The 21,198-nt window shown below is 52.3% G+C and overlaps 1 protein-coding gene across 6 annotated transcripts in view; it reads left to right on the top strand.

Annotated features, from left to right (window-relative positions):
* Positions 1-3,411: 3,411 nt before the first annotated feature.
* LOC144315368 (zinc finger and BTB domain-containing protein 7C) overlaps positions 3,412-21,198 on the top strand; it is a 337,017-nt gene continuing 319,230 nt past the window's right edge. For 4 of the 6 annotated variants that reach the window (XM_077899761.1, XM_077899766.1, XM_077899762.1 and 1 more), the window contains exon 1: positions 3,416-3,492. The gene's annotated coding sequence lies outside the window, so the exon portion shown is untranslated. Of the gene's footprint in view, positions 3,493-21,198 lie in introns of all 6 variants that reach the window. The other 2 variants (XM_077899760.1, XM_077899767.1) reach the window with 1 other exon arrangement.

Raw genomic sequence — 21,198 nt, 5'->3', positions numbered from 1 at the left:
ACTTCCTCAAAGCCTCTTCTTTCTCCTCTAGAGGCAGCACGGCTGGGTAGAATGCAGGCGAATTCCTGAACTCACAAACCTGGGTCCCAACACTGCCTCCATCACTTCTCCTCTGTGGGACCTTGGTCCTCACCATTGCTACTGACGCCAGATTTCTCATCAATAAATGATCACGAAATACATTTCGCATGGTGGTCAGGAGGCACATACAACAGCGCCTGTCATGAGTTCTGCTTCTAGACGGAGCTCTGTAAATGCTAATTCCCTTCCTTTCCCCCTTCTCTGGAACCAGCCCTTCACTATCCTTGGGACATAGGCAAAACTTGGAACCCACTTCTCTGATCATTTCTATGACGTTGTCCTGACAACTAATATTGATAATTTAGTATAATGTACTCCGCCATGCTCAACACACAGTAAGTAGCTCCTTAATGCATGCTGTTCACGGGGCAACACCTGCCCACAGCTTTTCTCATCTGGTCATTCCAGGCTCTCTATGGGATTGGAAATTTCCCATTATTATCCCTTTTGTACAGATTTGGAAACTGAGGAGATGAGTGACCCGCTTTTCTACGTTCCATGGCTAATAAGTAGAAGAGCCTGTAAATCCCATTACTTATGGCAAAGTCCACCGTCGCACTTACATATAGACAAATAAACTGCCAACGACTCTTCCAACATTCTCTGGATCTCTGTCCTTATGTGTTACCACCATCTACTCAACCGTTCTAAAGTGACGCTTCATTCATTTGGTTTATTAGTCTTTTAATGAGCACCTATTAAGTGGTAGGTGTATTAGGCACTGAGGATGCCAAGATGAGGAAGGAGCTCAAAGTCTTGTGGGGGAAAAAAATCAAATGAACAAAAATCATAAAGGTGGCGTAATAGCTGCTTTCTTCAAAGACATTCTATATAATATCACCAATGCAGACCATTCTCATCCTGATTGCTCTTCAGTTTATAAAACTTTTGCCTGTGCGATTAGGCTCAGTAACACTGAGGCTCACTGTCAGGAACATGGAGCCCTCCTCCCGTAGCTCATGGCACGGAAAGCCATTCAGTGGCCAAAGCAAAAACATCTGCTTGGAGCCACCTGTACCCAGAGAAGGAAAATCTTTCTGATTTAGAGACATTTCTAACTTAGTGCAAAATCCCTCTTTTGTCAAACAAAACACCCTTCGCATGGCTGTAGCTGCCCTCAGCCCCAGAATCGCAGTCCTACCATCTGCAGGTGCCTTGCCATTCCAGGGCTGAGATCCTCAGGTACTCCCCAGGAGCTCCCCGCACCCCATGCTTCTGGCTTAGAAGCTTCCCCACACCGGCTGGGTCAGCAGTACCCCAAAATTGCCAAAGGCCCTTTGATGAAAGGAAAGGAGCGTGACAACCTAATGTAGGAGGGTGATGGCTTCTAGGGCTTGGAAATCTGATATCCTGAATCTGAAACTCTGTTTCTAAGACTGACTTCCCTAGACAAGCCTTTGGACAGTTTGGATACGGTTGTTATTCAAACTGTTTAATGAATGACATTTACTTATTAGGAAAAGTCAGGTCTCTCTAGCAAATGAAACATGATCTGCACAACCCGATGTCCCAGATTCCCCTTTCATGTGTGCACCTTGCTGTCCAGCGTCACATCGCGTTCCAGAGTGTTTTCCTCCTCTCCTCGACGAGGTGCCTAACAACGTGCATTTATCACACAACGAATGAAATGGTCCAAAAAAAAAAAAAAAAAAAGCCAATGAGCGACCCTCGGAATCAGTGCCAAGCGAAAGGTCCACGAATTTATTTCTGTGACTTCTGTGACGGATGCCCTAGAGTATCTCCAACTTGGAAGACATTACCCGGGCGGCGGCGGCCCCGCTGCGCCTGCATCCGTGGCCGGGACAGGGATGGGGAGGAAGGGATGCGTTTTCTGGCGCCCCGGACGCCCCGGCGCGGCTCGGGAAAGCTCGGCCCCAAGCTGGAGCCCGAGGACCGCAAGCCTGGAGGAGCCCCGGAGAGGACCCGCGGGCACCCGCAGGTGGGCGCGCCCGGGCGGGCCAGGGTGCCCACGGCCCAGGGCGCAGGGGGTGCGGGCCCGAGCGCAGAGAGGAGAGCCAGTCCCTGGCGGCCCCGGGCTGCTGGCGGCGGCCTCACCGACCCTCCCCGCCGGGGCCCCGCCCCCGCCCCTTCCCCGGGACCGGCCCTCGGGGCTGCCCGTCACCGCTCGGCGCGGCGGGTCCCACCTAGACTCTCCCGCGCGCCCGGGACCGGCGGGGGCGGGGCGGGGCGGGGCGGGGCCGGGGCGGGGCCAAGCCTCCCCCTCCCCCCCGGCGGCGTGGCTGGGGCATCGGGTGCCTCGGAGGCCGCCTTGGAAGGCCGTTCGGGGCAGTGACCCGGGGCCGCGGGCCGGGCGCGGGGTGTGCGGCCTCCGCGCGGCGAAGGGAGGGAGCCCGGCGCCCTGGCCCTGGCCCTGGCCCTGGCCCGGGGTTTCCCACGGGGACGGGGAGCCCTAGCTTCGCTGGGGAGCCGCCTTTCCGACTCGCCGGGATTCCGAGGGCTCCGGGGAAACTTCCCGCCCTCACTCTTTATCCCGACTTTCGGGTGGGAAAGCATCTGCTGAGTTGTCTTATTTCCTCCCCCAACCGGACTCTGTAAAAATAGCCGAGCGCCGGGGCGAGCGAGCCAAGCTGCCGCCCGCTGCCCCGGCCGGGTGTGGACCTAAAAATACCGGCGGTGGCGGTGGCGGTGGCGGTCGGGGGCCCGGGCTCCGGGCGCGGGCGGGTCCGGCCGGCCGCAGAGGGCGTCTGGAGACCGGGGAACGGCGGCCGCCGGCCCCTCGCCTCGGCCGGGGCTGTCCCTTTAAATCCTGGAGGAGGCAAAGAGAAAAAAGGAAAGCGAGAAAAAGCCCCAGCGGATGGCGGCTCTGCCGGCCCCCACCCCGCCCCCGCGCCGGGCCCCGCCGGCCGCCCCCGCCCCCGCCCCCGCGGCCCCGCCGCCCCCGCTGCAGTCTCTGTCCACAGAGGGATTCCGCGGAGCCGGGGAGGAGGTCGCGGCGCAGCAAGTGCGAGAGCGGCGGGCGCGGAGGGGGCGCCGGGGAGGCGGCCGGGGACATCCGGGCCCTTCCGCCCCGTGCGCCCCCGGAGCGGGGGGCGCGGGGCGCGCGGGGCGCGGGGGGCGCGGGGCGCGCGGGGGACGCGGGGGGCGCGGGGCGCGGAGCTGACAGCCGCGGCGCGGGAGGCGGGGCGCGAGGAGGGCGGAGGCGCGGCGGGGAGGGAGGAGCTGCCCGCGCGCCCGCCGCCGCCGCTCGGCTCCACACCCGCCGGCGCAGCCCCGCCACGAGACTCTGACAGCGCGCGGCCCGCGCTCCTCGGGCGCACAGGCACGGAGCGCGGCACGGAGCGCGGCGGCGGCGGAGGCGGCGGCGGCGGAGGCGGCGGAGGCGGAGGCGGACGCGAGGACCGCGGCCCGGCGCCAAGTGCGGGAGGCGCGCGGGGCCGGCGGCGCGCAGAGGTGAGTGGCGGTGGGGGTCACGGTCTCCGCCGCACGTCGGCGGCCGAGGCGGGGCAGGGGCTCGCGGGGCTCCCGGGGCAGGGTGGCTCCGCTCCGCCGCAGCCGGAGCGCCGTCCCGGGGCTGGTGCTAGGAGGCCGGCGGGCTGCGCGCCCCGGGGCGCCGGCGGGGGCAGGGGGCAGGGGGCTGGGGGCTGCGCCGGCCCTTCGGGGCTCGGGGCGGCCGCCATGCAGCGGGAGGAGCGGGGGAGGAGGCAGGGAGGAGGGGGGAGCCGGCGAGCGGGCGCCGCGCCTCCTGGCTGGCACCGCGGCCGGAGCGAAGTGGCGCGCGGGGCGGCGGGGAACTTGTGCGGGCGCGTGCGGGGCCGGGCGCGGCGGCGTCTGCGGGGCGGACCGGGCCGGGGCGGGCCCGTCGGCAGCCACAGGTGGTTTCTGCCAAAAGTTTCGCCGCACTTCTGCGGGGCGGGCGCGGGAGCATTCCGGAGGGTGGCGGCCTCCCGAGAGTTGGGCGCCCGCACCTCCCCCGGCTCCTCCCGAAGGCTGCGGAGGGCCCGGAAAGCGCGGACCCCGCATCTCGCGGCGGCCCACGGGCTTCGTGGCGGCCCCTGCCCGAGGCGGCGCCCCTGCGGGACCTTGCGACCCGCGCGGCTGCGGGGCGGAGCTGCGGGAAATGGGCCCCGTTGCGGGGTCGCCCGGTGCCTCGGGGAGGTGGAGCCGAGGCCAGCCCGACCCGCGCCGCAGCCGCAGGCAGCGCAGGGCCTCGGCCGGGGATCCGCGCGCCTCTCGCTCCTCCGAAACCCAAGGGTCCCGGCCGCTGTGCTGCTTTGTTGTTCGGGCTGCTTGTCTGATCTCATTAGGCGGAGAGCTAGGAGGAGCCAAAGAAGAGCCAAGCGGCAGCAACGCTTTTCCTTTGAAACCAGCTGTGGAGGCCGGTACCCAAACTAGGCGAGGAGGGGCCAGGGACGAGGGGAGCCGCGCGTCGGGAGGGGTGGGCTCCCTGACAGCCTCCCCGGACCCCTGCAAGGCCAGGCCCGGGGTTTCTGGGGCCTCTGGGGGCAGAAAGAAGAAGATGAAGATGGGAAGGGAACACGCCCCAGAAGAGGAAGATGTGCAGAGAGAGAGAGAGAGAGAGAGAGAGAGGCTCCAAGAAGTCCAGTGGTTTGGCCCAGTTCCCCATATGGCCTGCTGTCGAGTCGAATCCAGGGTAGCGAGGTTAGAACCACCCTGGTAGGTCGGTCCTGGGCTGAAAGAAATCTTTATCCTCCCAATGGGTCTGATACCCAGCTGGTGCAAGTCTGCACAGAAATGCCTGAGAGTTGGTTGGAAACACCGAGTCCTTCATCCCGGCTGCCCCTGCACCCACTCCCTGCTCCCCCAACCCCACAGAGTACCTGGGTAGAAAGCGTGCCCTTTGCTTTAAAAGAAAAGGTCACAGAAGTTTGGAGCAGAAAGATGCCCTAAAGATAGGAGGAACGCTCATTTTACAGATGAGCAGCTTCAGGCCCAAGGGAAAGTGACCTGCCACGGCAGTTAGTAATCCTGGGAGACAAAAAAAAAATGACATCAGCCTCCCAGACCAGGGTGGACACAGTTCCCTCAGCAAGGCCTCGCAGGGCCTGAGGCCCGAGATGCCACCCCACACCCCGAGCCCATCATGAGGTCATTATCTGGTACTTCCTATGTCCATGCTCGCCAACTAATGTGGTATATTTCCTATTCTCTGCCCTTGGCTTAAAAAAATAAAAAAAAAAATGAGGACTATCACTGAAGGTTTCAATCTGACTCTATTCCAACTTTTCCTGCTCCCTCCTCACCCCAAATTCCTCAAACTCCTTTTGTAACATAATGCAGCTTGATTGGCCAAGATGAGTTTGCAGCTTGTCTCATTGTGAAGCACCCTCTTTCCGTAGGATGCCAGAACTCTGTTTTCCTGGTAATTAGGTTTTACAGATATTTTTGAAAGGGAGCCCAATTCTGGATCAATTACACTTGGACACAAATGTTGTGCTGTTGTGGATACCAAATGAGAAAGATGAGCAATTATCTGGGGGTGTTGGAATAAATGTTGTTATGAGTATTTGACACAGCTATTAGACATCAATGAGTGGGTTTTCAGTAAATGTTTTTTATGCCGTATTTTATTGAGCAAACAAAGTGTCTTAATTAAAAAGAACTAGGAGTTGGCCACTTAGATTTTAGCCACTTGTTTCTTACCAGTGTGCATGGATGGGAATGGTTCGAATGGTAAACAGAATGATGGGTGGGAGCTTTCCCAACCCCCACTCGCACCCCTACCCCCACCAAAATATTCTAGGGCAACGCTCATCCTTGGGATCCACTGTCGTGTACAGTCCAGTGGAACCATATTAAATCAAAATACGTCTGGGTGCGGTGTATGCCAGTCTGTATTAGTCAGAAATGTCTGGTGAGAGAGAATGTTTTGTAAGTTTTATTGCTGCACAAGGGCACGCGGTATCAAGAATTCGAGGCTAACACAATGCCACCAAATATAATTCTTCTGCTCTTGTGAACAGATAAGAATCAGCGTCCCCACAGCTGTGCTTGGGCTCCTGTGGGAGAAACCAAGGTCTGACGTCATCACGACAATGCAGGGTTACAGTAGACAGTGCCTTTTGGCTTCCATGTATCTCAGGTCATGGCCATCCCCACGATGGTAGGGAGTTCAGCTGTTTGTCCATCTTACAGGTGGGGAAGCTGAGGCAGAGAGGCGACGGTGCATGAACACATTCTGGGCATGCAGCTCAGGGTTTCTGGGGTGGCCAGGTGGGTAAGAGGCCCCCCTAATCATATTGCCCCCTGCCTCTATCCAGTGCTGCCACTGCAGCAGGGTGCGGAGGTGTGGCGGGCTTATGGTTATAATTGATGGGAGGCCACCAGCTCTGATGGGGGCCCGGCAGGGCTTTCTGCCCCACCCCCACAGTGGGTGAGCCGTTTCCTCCCTCTTATAGCAGGCTGTGGGAACTTGGGGGAGGAGGGACCAGCTGGCTGAGGCTGGGACGGGGGTGTGGGATCTGTGCCTGAGGAGGGCTGAAAGAGTCCAGGCTATTTATAACCCCTCCTCCCCTCCTGGGAAGAAGAGACTCAAGGGTCTGGAGCCACCCTCTGTGATGACTCCTCCCCAGGATGGCTGTGCCCTACTGGAAGAAATCTACCACCCAACTGCATGGTGGGTATTGGTGCGAACCCTGACCCGTGCAGAAGAGGCCCCCCGGGAGGGCTTTGGGGAACTTGAGCTGCTCCGAGGTTTTAAGATACAAAGATTTCCTAGAGTCTCTATGTGTGCACTTTTTCTCAGGCACTGACCTCTCCCGCCAACCCCCGTCGCCACTGTTTGCAGAAAAATGAAGCATACCCCAGAGATCTCACAGAGCAGAACTTAAGAATCTGCAAAAGTGGGGGTCCTTGGCTTTTCTGCATAACGGTAACGGTGATTTTTATGCGAGAGGAGATTGTGAAAGTGGCGTATCACACGTGGTTCCCCCTGACCGTGAGCTCAGGCGGTCGTGTGTGGTGCCGGCTGGGCAGGTGTGGGGCTCTCCCCGCCGCCCCCCGCCCAACCCTACCCTGGACCAGCCCCCCACAGTTCCCCTTGCCTTCCGCACTCTTAGGACCAACACCCGAGTCCTCTGTTGTCTTCAGAGAAATAGTATCTGCCATTCCGCTGGTCACAGCCTTGTCGCTGCAATGGGGCATGTTTCCTCCCTGGGCTGGTGGTCGGCAGAGTGCGGGTGGGCTGTGGGGGAAGCAGCGAGGCACAGTGCTCTTCTCTCTGTGTAGCTCCTCGCACTGAATTCATCCTCCCATCGGAACCATTCCGGGGCTTGCAGCAGGTTTTGCCAGGGAGAGAAGGCAGGCGGGAGGCCCGAGGTGCAGAGGTGGGGGGGGGGGGGGCAGCTCCGGGACCACGGCGGTGCCCGGTGAGCCTGGCGCGGGCATCACAAGCGGGGGGCTCCCGCGGGCAGCCTGGTGGGATGCTCGCTGTCACTTCCTCAGCATGCGGCACTGTCCTGGGTATTGCACACGTGCTCTAGGCCAGTGCCGGGGTGGGCGTCGGTCAGGGTTGCTTCTTCCTTGCCATCAGCAGGGTTCCTCGGTGTCGGGAGGGCGGGGAGGCACGATCAGAGTGCATGTGAGAGGAGCCCTGGACCCAGTGGGTGGGCTACGGTGCTGCCAGAGATGCCGGGAGCAGGGGACAGCGGTGGCCCTTCCCCAGTCCCGCCTCACCAAGCATGCTCAGTGGGTTTCCTTTCAGTAGGCAGGTGGGCTGCTCCTTCACTCACCCTCCTGTGGCTCCCACCTGCCTTCCGACTCCCTCCACTCCCGGGACAGCACCTGCTGGGCCCCGTGGTTCCTGGAGCACACCGTCCTGCTCCCGCGCTTGTCCTCGCTTGTTCTTTCCATCTGGTGGGCTCCTTCCCTCTGATCTCCCCCCATCCGGTCCCCGGCCTGGACGTTCAGGTCCCCCCACCTTCCTCCCTTTGTCAGACGCTTCACAGCACCCACCTGTGTCTGGGATGCGATCTTGGTTCTCTTCTTGTTTATCGCTTGTCTTGCCCACTGGAATGTAAGCTCCAGTAGGGCAGGGGCCCTGCCTGTTCTGGTCCCCCATCGTCTTCCCCACCCCAGAACAGTGCCGGGCAGGGAGTGGTGCCCCAGGAAATGAGTGGGTCTGCCCGTGAGTGCTGGGGCTCTGTGACGACGAACCAGCCAGGTGCCTCAGCCTTGGGACCTCTTCAGCCTGGAGGCAGGAGTGAAACCTGCTCCCACATGCTCTGCTCATGGCAAGGAGGGGAGGTGGCCCTGACGAGGCACAGCCGGGGGTGGGGGGCACGGTCAGGCAGCTGGTGGTAGCCCTGACTCCACAGGGCTGGTTGGCTTAGGCACAGGGCTCCTTTTTCTGATGCCCTGTGAGGAGTCAGGGGCCCAGGCAGCTGACCCACCTCCAGGACTGAAGTTCCTCTGGCTTTTGCTTGGCTGCCACCTCTCTCTCTGTTTATTTACTTCTTTGGTGAGCAAGAGTTCCAAGCAGAATGCCATCCTTGGAGAGTCAGGAATGTTGTGTTTTTCCATCAGCACCATTCATTTGCTGCCTCCTCAGAACAGCTGTGGACAGCTGGCTGCCAGCGTGGATGCAGGGAGGGCTTCTCTTCAGGGCCAAGGGGTACACTCAGCCCTGCAGGAATGGGGGATTTCATCTGTGCTTCACACCCTGCTGGTTTCCAAACCCCACTGAAATGGTGCCTGTAAAAACAGATTCTTGAGGAAATTAAAAAACGATTAGCATTCGGTTTACTGCTCCTTCTCTGATTATAAAAGCAACGCGAGTCAAGGTAGAAAATTCAGAAAATGTAGAAACGTTGTAAAATTAAACTCCCAAACTGTGACAACACCCCGATCTTGGTGCATTTCCTTCCAGTCTTTTTTCTGTTCCCGCCAAAATACACACACATGCACATGCACACGCCCATCCCCCTGCACATTGTTTTCTGAGCTTCTGTCAACCCAGGCCATCTCTTAATAAACAGAAAGGCTTCTTCTCCTGAGAAGCCTGAGCCATTCCCACTGTGAACCACTGATATTTAGAAGAAAATCTATTCTCCGCATCTTCTCCATTGATGGGGAAGATTTTAGTGAACTTTATCTAATGGAGTTTAAATGAGGAGAACAGTCCCTGCCTCCAGCATGTGGAGGATGTGCTCTGGAAGGGACCTCTCATTCCTGGCCTCTCTTGGTCACCAGGCGAGGAGCTACTGGTTTATGGTGTTTACGTCTCCGGTTTATGTCTCCTTACAGAGCATTCAGTTGCATTTCCCAGCGCCATCGGGTCTCTAGAAATGTATTCTAATAGATGTGTAACCTTCCCTCAAGTCACATGTCACACTTTAACCATTACACACCTGTAAGAAAATGAACCCAGAGCGCATGAACTGATCATTCCTTGACCCCAAAATAAGAAGAGCAGGAGAATCTTGAGAAATATGAACCCATGTCATTGGCTTAGTGTGTTTAGGGCATGGCTGTTTAGAGACAACCTTTGCTTCTTCGGGAGCCTGGGGCTTTGTTGCCACGCAGAATCCTTCCTGTAGGAGGAGGGACCATGATTAGGCCTGTCCATGTCAGGGCCTCTTTTGGGACTGAGGTTGGCTGGGGAGGGAGCGCAGGGCGCTGGGGGTGAAGGGATGAGGAAGAAGATCATTACATCCTGGGAAGCAGGAAAGGGCCACATGAGAGGCAGTTCTCTGACTTGGTAGTTTTGGTGGGTTTTTGGAGGAGGTGATGTTTAGATGGAGTCTTGATATAAGGGACTAGAGGGACCTAATTCCCTGAAGGCAAGAAGTAGAGGGCACCCAGACAGGAGAGTTGGCTGCGGGCAGCCTCAGAGTTGACACAACAAGGGTTCGTGAGCCCAGGAAGAGGGAATGGCAAGAGCTGGGGGCCCTTCAAAATGGTGGCTCCTCGTGAGCTCAGAATCTAGTTCTAGGGGAGGACAGGTCCCCTTGGGTCCCAGGGCTCCACTCCGTCTCTTGGCTGGTATCATCGCCATACAACAGGTGACGAAACCGAGACCTCAAGAAGTCAAGTGATGGTGAGGAGCATGGGGCGTGGAACTGAGGAGACCTGAATCCTTATGGCTTGGCCGCTTTCCTGAGGTCACCTTGGTCATGGTGTCAGATCTCTTAAAGCTTTGGTTTCTTCATCTGGAAAATTATGAACACCAACTTCATGAGGTGGGTGGGAAAGGAGAGGACATGATACACCACACAAAGCCCTCAGCCTGACTCCTAGCAAAGACAGGCATGCATCCATGAAAGCCACTGTTAGTCGTGGGTTCTGTGAATTCTGCTCCTAACCTGAAGGGAGGAGAGTGAAGAATGAGGTTGGGGGCACCCAAACATCCAAGACTGTATCCTTCTTCCTCCCCAAGCTACCACTATACTTGAAGAGCTAAAAATCCTGTCTCCAGGAAAGATGACCGCAGGGAAGCCACCGCTCATGTAGGTAGAGTCTGTGTCACCTGAGGGCTTCCAGAATCCCTTTCTCTGTCCCCGCTATGGAAGGGGAGATACACTTGTGGGAACCACCCTGAGGCTTTAGATGTCGCTGGCAGGGGTGCATTCTTTACTCCTTCACTCCTGGACATGGGTCGGTCTTTAGAATAGAGATGTCTGGCCACACAGAGAGTGGCACATAGGGCGGGTCGGTTTTGCTGATTGGGAGCTAACCGGGTAAGACCATATGACCTGGAGCAGCGCAGCCTGGTAAAAATATAGTGCGAGTCATCTATGTAATTTTAAGTTTCCCAGTAGCCACATTAAAAAAAAAAAAAAAAAGTCAAAGGAAACAGAAGGGAAAAGGAAATGCATTTCATTTAACCGAATGTGTCCAAAGGATCGCCGTTTCTGCAGGTGCCACCAGGCACACTGTGGGGGCTCAGCTGGCCCTGGGGCCACCCAGTCAGCCCATGGCCGGGGGCGGAGGGGGAGCAGTCTGGGGAGGCTGGTGTTCCCAGGCTGGGAGTGGGGGAGTGCACACCGCGGGCAGTGCGCCGGGCCTCTGGACAGGACGGCAGGAAAGCCAGTAGTTGGGGAGGAAGCGAAGGCCCTCGAGTCCTGGCTGGAGCCCGGGCCCGGGGCAGCCCTCTCACCTTCACCGGCCTGAGTTTTGCCCTGTGCAAAATGAGCTACCCCTGTGGTTCCCATGAGCAAAAGGCAAGCAGAATAAATTCAGTGCCTTCCCGAGTTGGAAGAGGGTGGAGGTGGGGCTTGGAGAGAAATTTAGGGCAGTGGAAAGGATGTCCAGGCCCCACGTTCTCAAGCATCCATAGAAAGTTCTGTCTGGACAATTTGTACACGTAAGCCTCTCTAGCAATGCCAGGACCCAGTCACCACCAGTCAGTTGCCCTTGTGATTCTTTTTGCCTTAGATTCTTTATGTAAACGCTGTGTTTTGGGGATAGAAGTGGCCAAGCATGACTATTATTATTGTTTGTTTATTTATTTATTTATTTATTTATTTATTTATTTTTAAAAGGACATGTTTTCATTGTCTTTAAGTCACGAAGCATCTTCTTGTTCCTGGGTCATCCCAGATGGCAGTGTGTATGGCAGCCATAAAACAGGGGAGGGTCCACGCAGGAAATATTAGAACAAAAAAGGAAATATTTCAGCTCTGTCATAACTGGGCACTCGGCCTGTCCAGAGAGGATGTGGGAAGAGGAAAGAAAAAGGCAGCAGGTGTGTTTGGAGGGAAGGGTGTGTCTGCAAATGTATTTTAAGCTCCTGAAGTGAGACACATTGGTTTTATTGCACTCTGGTAGGGAGGGATTTGAGGTTTTTATCTCCCTGCCACAGACTCCTATGTGGTGGGTGGGGCACTCTCTTTCTCCTTTTATTTAAAAAAAAAAAAAAAGGTTTTTTAATAAAATATTTTATTTATTTATTCATGAGAGACATGGAGAGAGGGGCAGAGACACAGGCAGAGGGAGAAGCAGGTTCCTTGCAGCGAGCCCTGTGCGGGATCCTGGGACTCTGGGACCATGCCCTGGGCCGAAGGCAGATGCTCAGCCACTGAGGCCCCTGGGCGTCCCTCTTTCTCCTTTTAAAGGACATTTTTTCTTTTTAAAGTAGATTGTCACCAAGTAACTAGGTGTATCCACCCGAGGGCCAGCTCCTCCTCCCACGTGGGGAAAGGGCTGGCCTGTACTAAGAGCTGGTCCAAACACTCACCTTCACAAAGGAGGAGACTGAGGGTCAGAGAGGCCCCTCCTCCACTCCCAGGTCATCCAGGAAGGCAGCAGGGGCGGCCACCCCTGCCACGGCATCCTTTCTGCCACAGAAGGGTGCCTCCCAGATTTTGTCTTCACGTTTTACAGATGACTCAACAACAGGCTGCCTTAAACCATTTTTTAAAGGAGGAATTCTCTCTTATGTTTTCCTAAACTAGATTTTTTTTTATTACTCTTCCACACATTGTTTGCTTTGAATTTTTAATTTAATTTTTTCGAATAGGTCAACACTTACATGGTTTAACATTCAAAAGGTACAAAAGGGTTTTCAAAATGGAATATCCTTATCTCTCCTCCTCTCCTGGTTCCCCCACATGGAGGCAACCACTGTCACTGGTTTTTCAGTGTGAAGAGATGTCATGAATATACAGGAAAATATGTCTCCGTGTGCCCATGTGTATATCCACGTGTGTCTGTATTTTTGAAGTTTTTTACCCAAATGGGAGCATTCCATACACACTATATTTCACTTTCCACTTCCCATGCAACCCTAAATTTCTGGGACATCTGATTATCTGACTATAAAGAACTTCTTGATTCTTTTTTTTTGCTTGTTTGTTTCAACTATGTAGATTCCATTGTTTGGGTCTTCCTTGACTTTGTTAACCAGCCCCTCATAGATAGTCATTTTGGTTGTTTCCAGTCTTTTGCTTATGTAATAGTCTTGGTTTTTACCCAATGGTTTTTATAAAAAGATTCTATTTAGTTATTATTTGAGAGAGAGAGCATGAGGAGAGGACAGGGGCTGAGACAGAGGCAGAGGGAGAAGCAGGCTGTGGGGACCCCGATGCGGGACTTGATCCTAGGACCCCAGGGCCACGACCTGAGTCAAAGGCAGACACTTAACCCACTGAGCCACCCAGACGTCCCCAGTGATTTTATTTTTTTTAAATTAAAGCAGTCCTTGGAGTTTTTTGACTGCAGACAGATTGATAGCATTTTAAGTTTGCTGATTTACTGTTTGCAAGATGCCTGGAAGATGTTTACATGTTTAAGGGTTAAGAGTAGAATAAATAATTTTTATATTGAACTTTCTGGAAAAATGAATCATATGGTCAACATTCATTTATTAAACCAATGTTTCTTGGGGCACCCAGGTGGCTCAGCAGTTAAGCGTCTGCCTTCGGCTCAGCGTGATCCCAGGGTCCTGGAATCAAGTCCCACATCGGACTCCCCACAGGGAGCCTGCTTCTCCCTCTGCCTGTGTCTCTGCCTCTCTCTCTGTGTCTCTCATGAGTAAATAAATAAATAATCTTAAAAAAAAAAAAACTTCACACCAGTGTTTCTTGAGTTCTACTCTGTGCTGGGCACTGGGCTCTGGGCCAGGCAGTTGGTGGGGTGGCGGGAACAAAGAGGACAGGGCACACAGGTAGGCCTGGCATTTGGGGATAGAGTGCGGGGGCAGGAGCGGTACATCTGGGGGTGACTTCGCTAGGAGAAGAGAACAGTTAATGCAGGCTTGGGGGCAGCCTGGACAAAGGGACACAGAAGTCATGGAGGGGGAGTTGGTCTCTTTGGCTTGGGGCTAGAGGTGCAGAGCACTAGGGAGCAGGCTCTGGGCTGCCTGGCTGCATGAGCAGCACGGCTTCCTGACCACAGCTTGTGGTACCACGTCCTTGCTTTCTCTCTGCTGCCTCTATAAGTCACTGCCCATCTGTTCAGATTCCAGAGCCTGTCTTCTTTCTACTGCACTTAAATGGACTCCAAGTTTCCTGGAGATTATTCCAGGAGGGGGAACAGCCTGTGCAAAGGAATGGTGGCAGTACCAACATGACCTGTGTCATGCTCATCGAAGAAGTAGCTCCTCAGTGGAAAAACCTGTGTAGGAAGCAGGAGGAAATACATTTGGTGAAGGGGATCAGACCTGGAGAATTGAGTGTAGCGAATCTTAACCGTTACACTGCTTTTCCCCTCTGTTCAGTTTACTTCAGGTGGTTTTTTTTTGGTTTTTTGCTCAATTCTGGTACACTTCAGGGGATGCCATACTATAGAGTTCCAAGTTAAATGATAAGAATTTAGGAAGAAATAATCCACGTCATACTGACTATTAAAAACATGTTATTTCAGTCTAGAACCAAACTGGGATTATTTTTATTCATTGACCAATATCTTAGTCCTACGGCATTTTAGGAAATTGCCTTCGGAGCTACTTAAATCACTGTTGTAAAATTGCAACTCCCAGCACATAGGAATACCAGGTCACTAAAATAACAGGGGTGTGCATTTATCCATGTTTTAGAATTCAATGTAGATGGAGCGTTTCATGTTTCAACTTCTTTGAGAGCCACTTGCTCACAACCCTGCGGTTCATGGTCAAGGATGAGAATTCCTCTTTTGTTATTTTCTGTGTGGGCCACATAATATGTGTTGTTGGGGTGATGCATAGACAGAAACAGAAGAAAGGGCTTAGGGGCCGGTGAATCCTGTGTAATGGTTAGGTTGTGAGATGTGCTAGAGGGATTCAAGGACCCCATTCCAAGGCCCAAGTTTGCATAGGCTTCCCCTGGTGGATTTATATCCATCTTTTTAATCTCAAGGTTTCTCTGTCCTAGTGTTAATTTACACATAAATACAAGCCACTTGAACAAAAAAGCCTGCCTGTTATTTTTCTGACAGTTAGGAATCTGTGCCTTCATGAAGACTTGGTAGATTCAAGGCTCACTGATGAGCGATGTCCATCTCAGGCTCCTGGCTTCAACTTTGCAAAATATAGAAAGCTCCCCAAGGGAAGGGAAATGCTTCCCATTTCCCGCTAACTTCTGATGTCAGACGTGCCTGTGTCCATTTTGTAAATTATCTCCTAACTCAGATTTCAGCGGGTTTCCAAGAACTCAGAAATCGTGTGCACAAGCTGGGTGGCACAGATGAGAAGGTGGTAGGAGGGGTGGGGCGAAATCCCAGGCACTGTCCTGCCAGCCACTGGAAGACCAGCGAGTACATGCTTGCCTTTGTCTACCTGCAGCCCCGGATAGTTTCCTAAACTGCTTTTAAGGGGAGGTGGAGGTGGAGAGAAGGGTTGTAAAAGTGAATTATTTGATAAAATAATATTTCTGCTTACATTATAGAAAACTAAATCACACTGCGTTCTGCCTTCGTTGCTTTGCCAGAAATTTCTCATGAGAGATTCTGATGCACCAGACTGAGCCACTTCGCTGAGCGTCACCTATTTGCAGAAGTCATTAAAAGCCATTGTTTAACTAAAGGCTTTTCTTTTCCTTCCTTACAATTTTCAAGAGCCTGCATTTGCACAGGCCTGACTCAGCAACCTTCTATTTTGGGAATTTGTTACCTCTTCTCAGATTCTGGACTGCAGTTCCCTAGTTTTCTCTTCTTTGCTCAGGACCGGCTATTGCCTAGACTTTGACTCCGGGCCTGAAGTCGTCTCACCACAGAAGGACACATCTTTGTACTGGGACTCTGCCCCAGCCCCCGGGGTACCTGGGTGACCTAGTTCCCCTTCTTGCCGGCCTCAGGGACAAACTCACATTTCCACCCTCGTAAATTGTCACATTCCCTGGGAAAGTCGCCGTGTGACAGAGCGGTCAAGCCTTTGAATAGGACACACCCTGTGTGTGCGCCCGCGTGTGTGTGCGTGTGCATGCGTGTGCACCCATGCCCACCCCTCGTCCCCTCCCATCTCTCCCTCCTTCCCTTCTTAGATGGGATCAGAGGAGGTAAACACCCAGTATAGTGGCTGTCACAGAGCCCGGGACTTCATAAATATTATCAACTATGAGGAATAATATCACATCGTGTTCAAAAGGAATGTGTAGCCCCAAGTTCCTTTGTAGTCGCGCCTGAGAATCCGAAAGCTCTCTTAGCCTAGTGACCCATTCTATTGTTTTTTTATACTCCATCCATACACACACAGCACATTAAGAGTCTGTTCATTCTTGGGATGTGTGCGAAATTCCAATTCCTGTCAGGAGAATTTATGTGTGGTTTTAGAGGGGATAATCGACCAGTTAGTATGTGCGCGCGGATTTTATACACATACGCGTCGCCGTTTACAGCACACATTATAACATCTTCAGTCTCTGCCAAGAACGTGTATTTCTTAGCTGTGTGCATTTGCATATTATGGGTTCATAATTTCAAATAGCTGTAAAGATCTCTACAGAAAAATGTAGTCACTGTACTCTGATGTTCTAAATCTCAATGTAGTAGTAGAACTTGGCTAATTTTTGCCCTTGCTAATGTACCAGCCCTATAATTTTTACACACACGCACACACACGCACACACACACATATCCTTACCTACCTCTGACTTTACCCTACTTCTAAGCAAAGATTTACTAGCTGGGAGCTGAGTTATGCTGCCTATCCACCGGACTTCATTACCTTCCCCAAATATATCATACGCACGGCACAGTGTACTGTGGTTTTATTATAGATGATTACAAAGAAAAGATTTGTCAAAATAAGTGAACCCTCTGCATCTGATATTTTCCTGGTTTGGGTCCCTTGCTTCCCATCCTCACCCCCGCCCTGCAGCTTGAGTCATCAGCCTCACCCCTGGTGTAGCTGAGCTCCCAACAAGCGGAGAGCTCTTCACAAATTGCTCCTTCAAGCCAACATCACCAGAACACCCAGCCACCCACACCCCACCCTCTATCAATCATTAGAGAACTTGCCATTGGCAGTTGCTTGATTTGACCAAACAAAACAGAGCAGCGGGAAGTAAAGAAACAGATAGTTTCAAGGTCTTCCAGGTATAAGTCTCCTGAATTTTAAAAATGGCCTGACAGGAGATTTTCTTTTTGGAGTTTATGAAAAAAAAAAAAAAAAAAGGTTGCCAACCTGAAGTCTGTTCTACCCCATGTCAGAGTAGGGAGTATTACATAGTAGAATCACAAAAGTCTTCAAATGTGGTCGACACAGGGAAAGTGCTCTCTGTGCCCATTGTTGCTTGGCTAACCTGGGGATTGCTGGGCCTCGGACCGGCCAGGGCTGGGAAGGGGTTCCAGTGGCTTCTTCATTGTGTGGCCTGCTTTGCTCATTTGATGTTCCATCAGAAGGTAAATGCTGCAAAGAGTGCCCTGAAGAGTGGGAACCGGATGCCTTTTTGGGTGTCTAGGAGGGTCGCCACTTCCTAAAGGCCCAGGAGTATCATTGTCCTGCTAAGTGGTGTCATCCGTTGACTCAGATGCCCCTAGTTGCTGCTTTTGATCACTTTGCTGCCTCTCTGGTTCTGCCCTTTGTTCTTATTTCTGCTTAGGAGCATTTGCTTTAGTCGTGTGTGTGTGTGTGTGTGTGTGTGCGTGTGCGCGTGTGCGCGTGTGTATGTGATCATCTCCATGTCCTGACCAAAGTTCCTTTACTTTTGATTCCGAGCCTAGTTGCAGAAGAATCAAATAAAGTCTTTACATTTAACAAACTATTATTATTATTTTTATCATTATTATTATTTTTTAAAATTTTTTATTTATTTATGATAGGCACACAGTGAGAGAGACAGGCAGAGACACAGGCAGAGGAAGAAGCAGGCTCCATGCACCGGGAGCCTGACGTGGGATTCGATCCCGGGTCTCCAGGATCATGCCCTGGGCCAAAGGCAGGCGCTAAACTGCTGCGCCACCCAGGGATCCCTCATTATTATTATTATTTTTAAGGAAGCTCCACACCCAGCGTGGATCCCAATGCAGGGCCTGAACTCACAACCCTGAGATTGAGACTCTTGGGTTAAAATCAAGAGTCAGATACTTAACTGGTTGAGCTACCTAGGTGCCCCTAATTTTTTTTTTTTTTAAGATTTTATATATTTATTCATGAGAGACACAGAGAGAGTCAGAAACATAGGGAGAAGGAGAAGCAGGCTCCCTGCAAGGAGCCTGATGCAGGACTCCATCTCAGGGTCCCAGGATCACACCCTGAGCCAGAGGCAGATGCTCAACCACTGAGCCACCCAGGAGTCCCCCTAAAAAATTATTTTCAAATAATATTTTTAACTTGCTTTATCGAGGTATAATTTCTATGCCATAGAATTCAGTTTGTTTTAGTTTTACAATTCAGTGGTTAATTTTTAACAACATATGTGTTAAATTAGTATGCATATGTTAGGAGAGGGGGTGTCAGGCAGAGACTGGGAGGGAGAGGAAACGGGAAAGGATTCTTTTTGTCCAACGCAGCCCACCCTGGGGTGTTCTCTCAGTCTACCTTCCGTGCAGAAGGGAGCCCCGTGGCAGGAGGTGTGGTCAGGGTGGGCCCATGGGGCATTGGGGGACAGCTGCTAGGAAGCACCCCCCCCCCCAGCTGATTCCACAGGGTCCTGCCCTGGCAGGTGAGGCTTTTCAGCTCTTGGACAACAATAGTTCCTCCCTGGTCATGCCCAGTTCACCAATGCCAAGGTATTGTCACTTCAGAAGCTTATTCATTAGCACATTTGGCCAAAACCATTTCCTGTTCTTGCTAACAGACTGTGCCGAAGTGGATGTCTGAGGTCATCCAGGCCCATTGCCCAAGATATACATACAACCAAATATCACCCCTGGAGCTCCAGTAAGTGGCCCAGGGACACTCATTGTTTACTGGCCGGGCTGGAACTAGATCTTGGTCGCCTGCCTGTGTAGGCCAGTGGCAGGGCCCTCTCTTTGCTGCCCTCCCAGAATGGCCTCAGGTGGGCACAGGAGAGGTAGGTGGAAAGGCAGTGTGGAGGTCACCGAAGGCCCTTTTAACTCCTTACGGGGGTCTGGTGGAGCAGCCCCTGAGCCTGGCTCCAGAGCTGTCTGTTGCTGCTTTAAGGCCCTCTCAGTAAGGACCTCACCCTCTCCCAGGCTGATTTTCAAGCAGTTCTCATCAACTAGCAACCCTGAAAGGGGTACAGATCAAGTGAAGAACCGCCCAACTTAGACCTGTATTCCAAAAGCAGCCAATCCTTTGATTATACCTGAAAACTCCAAGCAAGAAATTAGGCCAAACAGAGAAACACAGCCATAGCTCGCACTTGGACTTCTGCGCAGAAGCCACTGTTTAAAATCCTGGTTGCATTCTGTTGGTGTGTGTGTGTGTGTGTGTGTGTGTGTGTGTATGTGTGTGTGAAAAGTTCTGAAAAAGCTATATTTTCAGATTTTAAAAAAAAGAGCATATCATCTTGAAGAATTCAAAGCTTTGAAAAAAAAAGTAAGTGAAGAAACCAATTGTATGTAGATGTAAGTACTTATTAGACACCCAATGTATGGCAGAAAGGGGAGATCTTATGCTTTGAAAGGGGAACAGCCTTCCCTCTGATCCAAGGGCTCATCATAGGGAGTTCTCCCTGCTGGGATGCTTACTTAGAAGGCCTTTTCTTTCAGTCTTTGCCAGCTGGTGTGGAGCAGAAAGCCAACTAATAGGGCAGAAAGCCAGCCCTCTCTTGTGCAGAGAGCCAGAGGGGGAGAAGTAGGTAGATGGCCTACTCTGAACACAGGAGCAAAAAGTCGTGATGGTAAAACAGTGGCATTTACATCCGGGACACTTGAATGCTTGAGCCAATAGGAGCTAGATGGGCAAGAAGACAGGAGTGAGTCTCTAAATAGGGTCCTTGTACCAGTGACCTCAGCGTCTCCTGGGAACTTGGGGGAAATGCACATTATCAGGCCCTACCCTACTGAGACACCCTGAACCAGAGACTCTAGGGATGGGCCTAGCGAACTGTAGTGTAATGAGCCTTCCTGGATAGTCAGACTAGCTCACAAGTTCTAAATGGGGGTTCTGTTAGGCCAAGATCCATCGATAACAGATGGAGGTCAGAGTATTGATTCTGTATTGTTTTTGTGAATATGGTAATTCGTTAACACATGTCTGGTCAATTTAGTAAAAGAATTTTTATTATATGTAGTATACATAGTTGACTGAATGGCATATCAAACATCCAGTGAATTGGATATTATCCAGTTGGCCCTTGAACAGCATAGGTTTGAATTGTGCAGGTCTACTTATAGGCCAGATTTTTTTCAGTAAGTATAGTATAGTACTGTAAAGGTATTTTTTTGGAATTCTTTCTTTTTTTTTTAAGATTTTATTCATTTATTCATGAGAGACACAGAGAGAGAGGCAGAGACACAGGCAGCGGGCTCCACACTGGGAGCCCGAAGTGGGACTTGATCCCAGGACTCCAGGGTCACGCCCCAAGCCAAAGGCAGAGACTCAACCGCTGAGCCACCCGGGTATCCCTGGAATTATTTTCTTTCTTTTAAAAGATTTATTTATTTATGATAGACACAGAGAGAGAGAGAGAGGCAGAGACACAGGAGGAGGGAGAAGCAGACTCCATGCTGGGAGCCTGATGTGGGACTCAATCCCACGACTCCAGGATCGTGCCCTGGGCCAAAGGCAGGCGCCGAGCCACTGAGCCACCCAGGGATCCCCTGGAATTATTTTCTTAATAGCATTTTTTTTTCTCTAGCTTACTTCATTATTCTTACAAAATACAGTATATAATACATATACAAAGTATGTGTTAATCAACTGTTTTTATTGTTGACAAGGCTTCTGGTCAACAATAGACTATTGGTAAAACTTTTGGGGAGTCAAAAGTTATATATGGGTATTTGACTGCATGGGGCATTGGCACCCCCAACTACTGTGTTGTTCAAGAGTCTACTGTTCTTTGCGTTGTAACATGTGAAGTCTGGAATATTTCCATGCATTTCTGATAAAGTCTTATCACAGGTGCTTCAAAAAACAAAGCAAAAAGTAAAAATCCCACAAACTACCCTCAGATCACAACAGAGGCCTTGCAAATCAGACTGACTGGCTCTACCTCTCACCAGCAATGGGAAGTTGAGCAGGTTCTGTAACACTTTGAAGCCTCATTTTTCTTGTTGAGTAAAACCTGGATGGCTCAGTGGTTGACCATCTGCCCTTGGCTCAAGGTGTGACCTCGGGGTCCCAGGATTGAGTCCTGCATGGGGCTCCCTGTAGGG

This window comes from Canis aureus, chromosome 6 (assembly GCF_053574225.1).
Source record: "Canis aureus isolate CA01 chromosome 6, VMU_Caureus_v.1.0, whole genome shotgun sequence".
Classification (NCBI taxonomy): Eukaryota; Metazoa; Chordata; class Mammalia; order Carnivora; family Canidae; genus Canis; species Canis aureus.
This window is presented reverse-complemented; position numbering and strand designations above follow the sequence as displayed.